The following is a 6,000-nucleotide window of genomic DNA, read 5'->3' on the forward strand; positions in this document are numbered from 1 at the left end:
ATACTGAATACTTACTATGTATCAGGCACAGTGGATGAATAAACTTGGATATACAGTAGTGAATAAAGCAGACAAAACCCCTGCCCTTGTGGAGCTCACAGTCTAGTAGAAAAAAACATACATTTAAGAGGTAATTAAAGGGCACATTCATTTCATACAGTAGTAAATATGATGAAAGAGAAAAACAAAATGTTGGGAGAGAGAATGGGTGTTGGAGCTTCCACTGTGCTTCATTTATCTCCACGAAAGCTCATATCATGATTTATTGTAACTGTCTGATACCTGTGGCTATTATTCCTTGGTTACCAACTTGTCTTTTGTCTGACACTATTCCTCTCTGAGCCATCATCCCTAATAGGGATACACCCAAGTTTGACTCGGCTTCCCTTTCCCCTGGCCGCCCTGCTGACCTAGCATGGCATGAGTCACTCTTGCTCTGAGAAACAAAGTTCTGAGAAAACTGAGCCAATGAAGAGGTGAGAGAAAAATAAAACTCCTAGCGTAAGGGATTTGGAGCATGTAGGGGTGGAAAAATCACTCTGGAGTTGTCAGATGAACCTGATCCAGATAAAATACTCTGTGCTTAGATGAGCAAACAGATAGTGAAGTAAATAAAAGTACATTTTGAGTACTCTTTGAAACAGTGGCACATAAATACCTCCTGTGCCTTGAGAAAAGCCCTCACAGTAATAGAGATCTCATGACAACACCAAACCTAAATATTTGGACTGTGAAAAAACAGAAGACTGAACATGCAGTCAATGAATTCACATTTTCCCCAACATCATAGTCTGGAAAATAAGCCATTATATCCTCAGGGTTTCAGGACCTTAAAAGAAGTCCTAAAATGACAGGAAAGGGCCTTTCCTGTGTCTTCCTTGAGCTAAGGGCATTTACCATCAAATCTCTGCTCCACCAGCTTCATGGTCTCAGGGAGATTGTTTAATCTTACTCATTTTGAGCTCAATTCCTCGTCATAAAATGTGAATAATAATGGACCTTCTAGAGGGTTTTAATACTTAATATATAATAGGCATTATAATTTTATAATATATAATTTTTTCAGCATCCAGCTCAGTGCTGAGCACATATTAGATGCTCAATAAATGTTTTATTGTTCTATTAGCTGTACTTTTATTATTGGGGCCTCTCTCAAACAGTGAGGATGCATCTCTAAGATAAATGAGTAGGTGGTCTCTGAGGCTTTCAGAGGCCTGGTGACCAGGTCTGCAAAGAGTGACACAGGGGCATTCCAAGAGATATTCACCCAGCTAAGCCCCCAAGCATGGAAAAGAAAAGACTTCCTCCATTTACCTAGGCCAGGTGCCTTGCTTTGACCTATTTATCTTCCACCTCCCTTGGTAGACACAGTCACAGAAACAGAGTAATTTGCATATTCTTTAAATAAATAAATAACACTGGGTAATGCTTATAAATATTCTAGTCAAGCTGAGCTAAAAGGAAAACTCAAACTGACTAGAGAAGCTTTGCCAACCACCTGCTCAACATATAAGGTTTTGATAGAGTAGGCAGTTAGTTAGACATGAGCTTCAGGCAAGAACACTGATAAATAGGTTACCCACTAGAAGACTGAGGGCACAGCATCCTGACTTTGTGGCTTTCAAGACCCCTCAACATCCTGGCCTTGTGGCTTCCAAGACCCCAGGACTAACAGACCAAGAGCCACCGGTGCAGCACAGGCACTCTCCCCTTCCATATCTACCTCAGGGTAACCCACAGAGTCATTATAATGCATTTGCACTGTGATTTTAGTCCCCCCATTGGGGAGGGCTGTCATGACTGTTGTGGTACAAACCTTGTAGGGTCAAAAACTCCCCCTCCCAACTTGTGAGAGAAGTGCCCCAAATGCTTGGAAGCAGCCTTCATTAGAGACCACCCTCCATGACCCAAGACCCCGCTCACATAAAAGGAAAAGACCGCTGTAGCCTCAGGGCACACCTGAGGGGCCTGCCAGCTCTCCCTTCTTGAGAGTGTACTGTCCTTAATAAACTGCTTTGTGCTTACTACTTTCCTTCTGGCTGTCTTTATTCAAGGACAGATCCTCATGTACATCTTTCATGGGGAATCCAAGAACCAAGACCTCCATTGCCCCCGCAATGTAGACTCTCCTACCAGTAACAGTTGCATGGTATTAGCTTTACACAGCAGACCACTGACCCAGTCCCAGGCCCCACACCTCTTTCCTGACCAGAGTTCTATCCCACACCCTGGGGGTATTCAGTCAGCTCATATGTTTTAACTTTCCCCATGGAGCAGCAGAAATTATCTTCTTTATTCTGTCATCTGCTTCACTTCCATAGCTACGAAATGCCAAATCATGAACTGTCAGAGGATGGGGTAGGAGCTGCTTGCAAGGTCACCACCTCTGGCTGCTTCCCTGAGTATTTAATGGAAACTTTAGCTCTACAGGAAACTCTGTTGTTGGGGGCCTGGTACCTAGGGTAGAAGGAGACTCCCTCTGAACAGCACTTGGTCCCAAACCAGTCTGTGACACAGAATAAGAAGGGATTCTCAGAGAAGGAGAGACATTCTGCAGGGCTCCCCACCTGAAAGGGTAAAGTTCACCTAGGAAATTCTGATGGAAAATTTGATGGACCTAACCAATAAATCATCTAAAATTCAAGGAGATTTGCTCCTACCACAAAGAAAAATAAGGTCAGAATTTTTCTTCTCAAAAGAGCCTAAGCCACTCTTTGGAAAGGAAGTTTGATATTTATAATTACAGGTTTCTTAGGAATCAGATGGCAACAATTTTATAAATCAAAAATGGAGACAAAAACACTCAGATATGAGTTTGATACATCATAGTTAAGGTCAATCTTGTGACAGTAAAATGGTTAATCTTGGGTTCACAGCTGTGGGGTAAAACAGAAAAAAAAAAAAAAAAAGTTTCTTTCCTGAAAGCTAAAGAGGCTCTCTCTCTAATCCCAGATGGCATTATCTTGATAAATAAGGAAGTTGTGCTTATTAACAAGAGCTTAATAAGATTGCATCCCCCTTTAAATATCCTGAAAACATTGGTGGCTTTCCTCTCTAGCAACAAACTGTGGTAAGCAACTCAGAGTCATTTCCTGCCCTGTCCTTGACTCCCGGCAGCAGCCTGTGGACGTGGCTGACCAGGGCACAGAGCCATGATTCATCTATCTTCCAGCATATGGATATGAGGGCAGCACCATCTCACAGGAAAGGACAATTTTGTTTTATATTGTTTAATGTGCTTCTGGGACAGCACAAGCTGTCCTTATTCTGAGGCTGGAGAATTTGATTTCCTCTCTTGTCTGTGGAAATGGGCTCAGTATCTGACCCTATTTGATCACAGATTATTAACACTAATCTGAGTAAGGTGGCCGACTGGAGGCCCTCCCTGGGCCATGGCAGAAAGCAGCACTAATCCTTCTCACTGAACCTAAACCCAACCTCAGAATATAGAATTCTTGGCAGCCCCGCCCACCAGAATAGGCATGTGTGATTAAAACCACCATATATTTCTTCAGTTCAACAAATTCATATTATTTTTTCACTAGGAAAGGAAAACACATTACTATTTCAAGAGTTAGCATGGAATTCTACTGAGGGAAGAGACCAACTAGTTCCAGCAACAGTAATGTACATTCTTCTGGCACTCTTTTCAGTGCTACTTTCAAATTCCCCTCTGAGCTCCCTAACTCCTCAGTCAGAATCTAATATAGACAACCACCTTAATATTCCTGCTGCCTTAGGGAATGGAAGAAGAATGGTGGTGCCTATGTGAAATGAAGCACAGGGGAGAGAGGACCACAGATGCAGAAAGAAATGGTAGAAGCCAGGAAACAGTAGAGGCAGACTGCAGAGTGGACAAACTCAGAGAGAAGTAGACGTAAGAGAATCCTGAAGAAAAGGGGGGAGGGAATGGAGAAACAGGTGGGTGAGCGTAGAGGGCCTTGGGGCTATTATATGGTGAGGGGCTTTCCAAATAGTAGACATTTATTTGTTTAACGAATCTGTGGTGATAATTCATGTATAATCTAGTACCCTGACTTTTTTGCAAAATATAACTCAGAAGTACTTTCTACGTTAATAATACATTCTCTTCATAAATATCATTTCCAATGGTTTCAAAATAGTCTACTGAGCAGATGTGCTATGGTTTACTTAATATTTCCCTATAATAGACTTTTAAATAAATTCAAAATTTTAGCTATAAAGGATGATGATACTATGAATATCATTCTGTATAAAATTTTTTTATCAGGGGCGCCTGGGTGGCTCAGTCGTTAAGCATCTGCCTTCGGCTCAGGTCATGATCCCAGGGTCCTGGGATCGAGCCCTGCATCCAGCTCCCTTGCTTCTCCCTCTCCCACTCCCCCTGCTTGTGTTCCCTCTCTCACTGTCTCTCTCTCTCTCTCTGTCAAATAAATAAATGAAATCTTTAAAAAATAATAAAGTTTTTTATCATAGGATAATTCCCTGATGGTACATTATCAGCAATGGCATTTACCAGGCCAAATGGTATGAAATTTTTGAACTTTTGATAAATATTGATATATATTTTTTTATTTGCATCAATACTGATGGGGATCCCAGTTTCTCTGCACAAGGGAAGCTCTCTATTAAGTTTCGTTTATTCCCCGGAGGGAGATGTTCTTAGACTGACAGGTATTTTTAGAGGCTGCATTCTTAAAGATAAAATTGCTAAGTCAAAAAGTACACATATTTGAACTTTTGGGAGACAATGCCAAATCACCTTCCAAATAGAATATACCATTTAAACTCCCAACCATAATGTTCATACATCAACCACCTATGAAAATATTCATTCCTCCCATGGTTGCAGACCATGGGTACTATAAAACCCAAAATAACTAGTTTTGGTCAATCTGATGGTCAAAAATATCATATCATTTTAGTTTACATTTTCAGAACTGCTAAAGAGGCTATCTTTTCAAATTATTAGCTATTTGTGTTTTTTCATCTGTGAATTGCCTGTTCACATATCTTGCCATTATTCTATTAAGTTGTACATATTTTACTTATTGATTTGCAGAAGTCCTCTAAATATTACCAAAATACATTGCTTATTATGTATATTGTAAATATTTCCTGCCTTCTTTGTCTTTCTTTAATGCCTTCTATTATACAGAAAATTTTAATTTTCCTATATAGTCAGATCCATCTGTCTTTCCCTTTTGGCACCTGTGTTTTTATCTAGCTTAGGAGGGTCTTACCCACCCGATTATAAAAATACTCTCAAAAGTTTTATTCTAATCATTTTTTATATTTAGCTATTTAAACTGTATGGAATTTTGTTTTGTATATGCTGCTAAGTGTGATTTTATTTTTCTAAAATAGATGAGCAGTTGTCCATTTATCACAAACTAAATCCATAGTCTTCTTGGATTGAGTTTTACGTTCTCTAATTATTAACTTCATAACAGATTTTATTCTACTAGAGGAAAATATCTCCTTGATTTCTTTCCTATTTTAAAATTTTATTGATTATTCTTGTCTATGTTTTCAAGTAAACTTTAGAATCATCTAGAAGAGGATTACCTTTTTAAAAAGCAATTATTTTTCATTGAGATTACACTAAATTTATATGTTAATTTGGGAATAAATAATACACCTTGATAATATACCCTGGTAATAATATTAAATCTTTCTGTGCATAAAATGGCATCACTCTCCATTTACTTATTTATTGGACTACTTTTCTATTCTATTTCTATTGATATCTTCAAATTTTTCACTTTGTCTTGATTATCTTTTTATAACAACTTTATTGAGATACAATTCACATGCTATAAAGTTCTTTTTAAAGTGTATAATTCAGTGGTATTTAGTATATTAACAGAGTTGTGCACTGATCACCACTATTTCCAGAAGATTTTCATCACCCCTAATTAGAAGCTCCATATCTATTAACAGTCACTCCTCATTTCTTTCTTCCACCTAGCCCCTGGCAACTACTAATCTACTGTATGTCTTATGGATTTGCCTATC

Source organism: Halichoerus grypus, chromosome 1 (genome assembly GCF_964656455.1).
Source record: "Halichoerus grypus chromosome 1, mHalGry1.hap1.1, whole genome shotgun sequence".
Classification (NCBI taxonomy): domain Eukaryota; kingdom Metazoa; phylum Chordata; class Mammalia; order Carnivora; family Phocidae; genus Halichoerus; species Halichoerus grypus.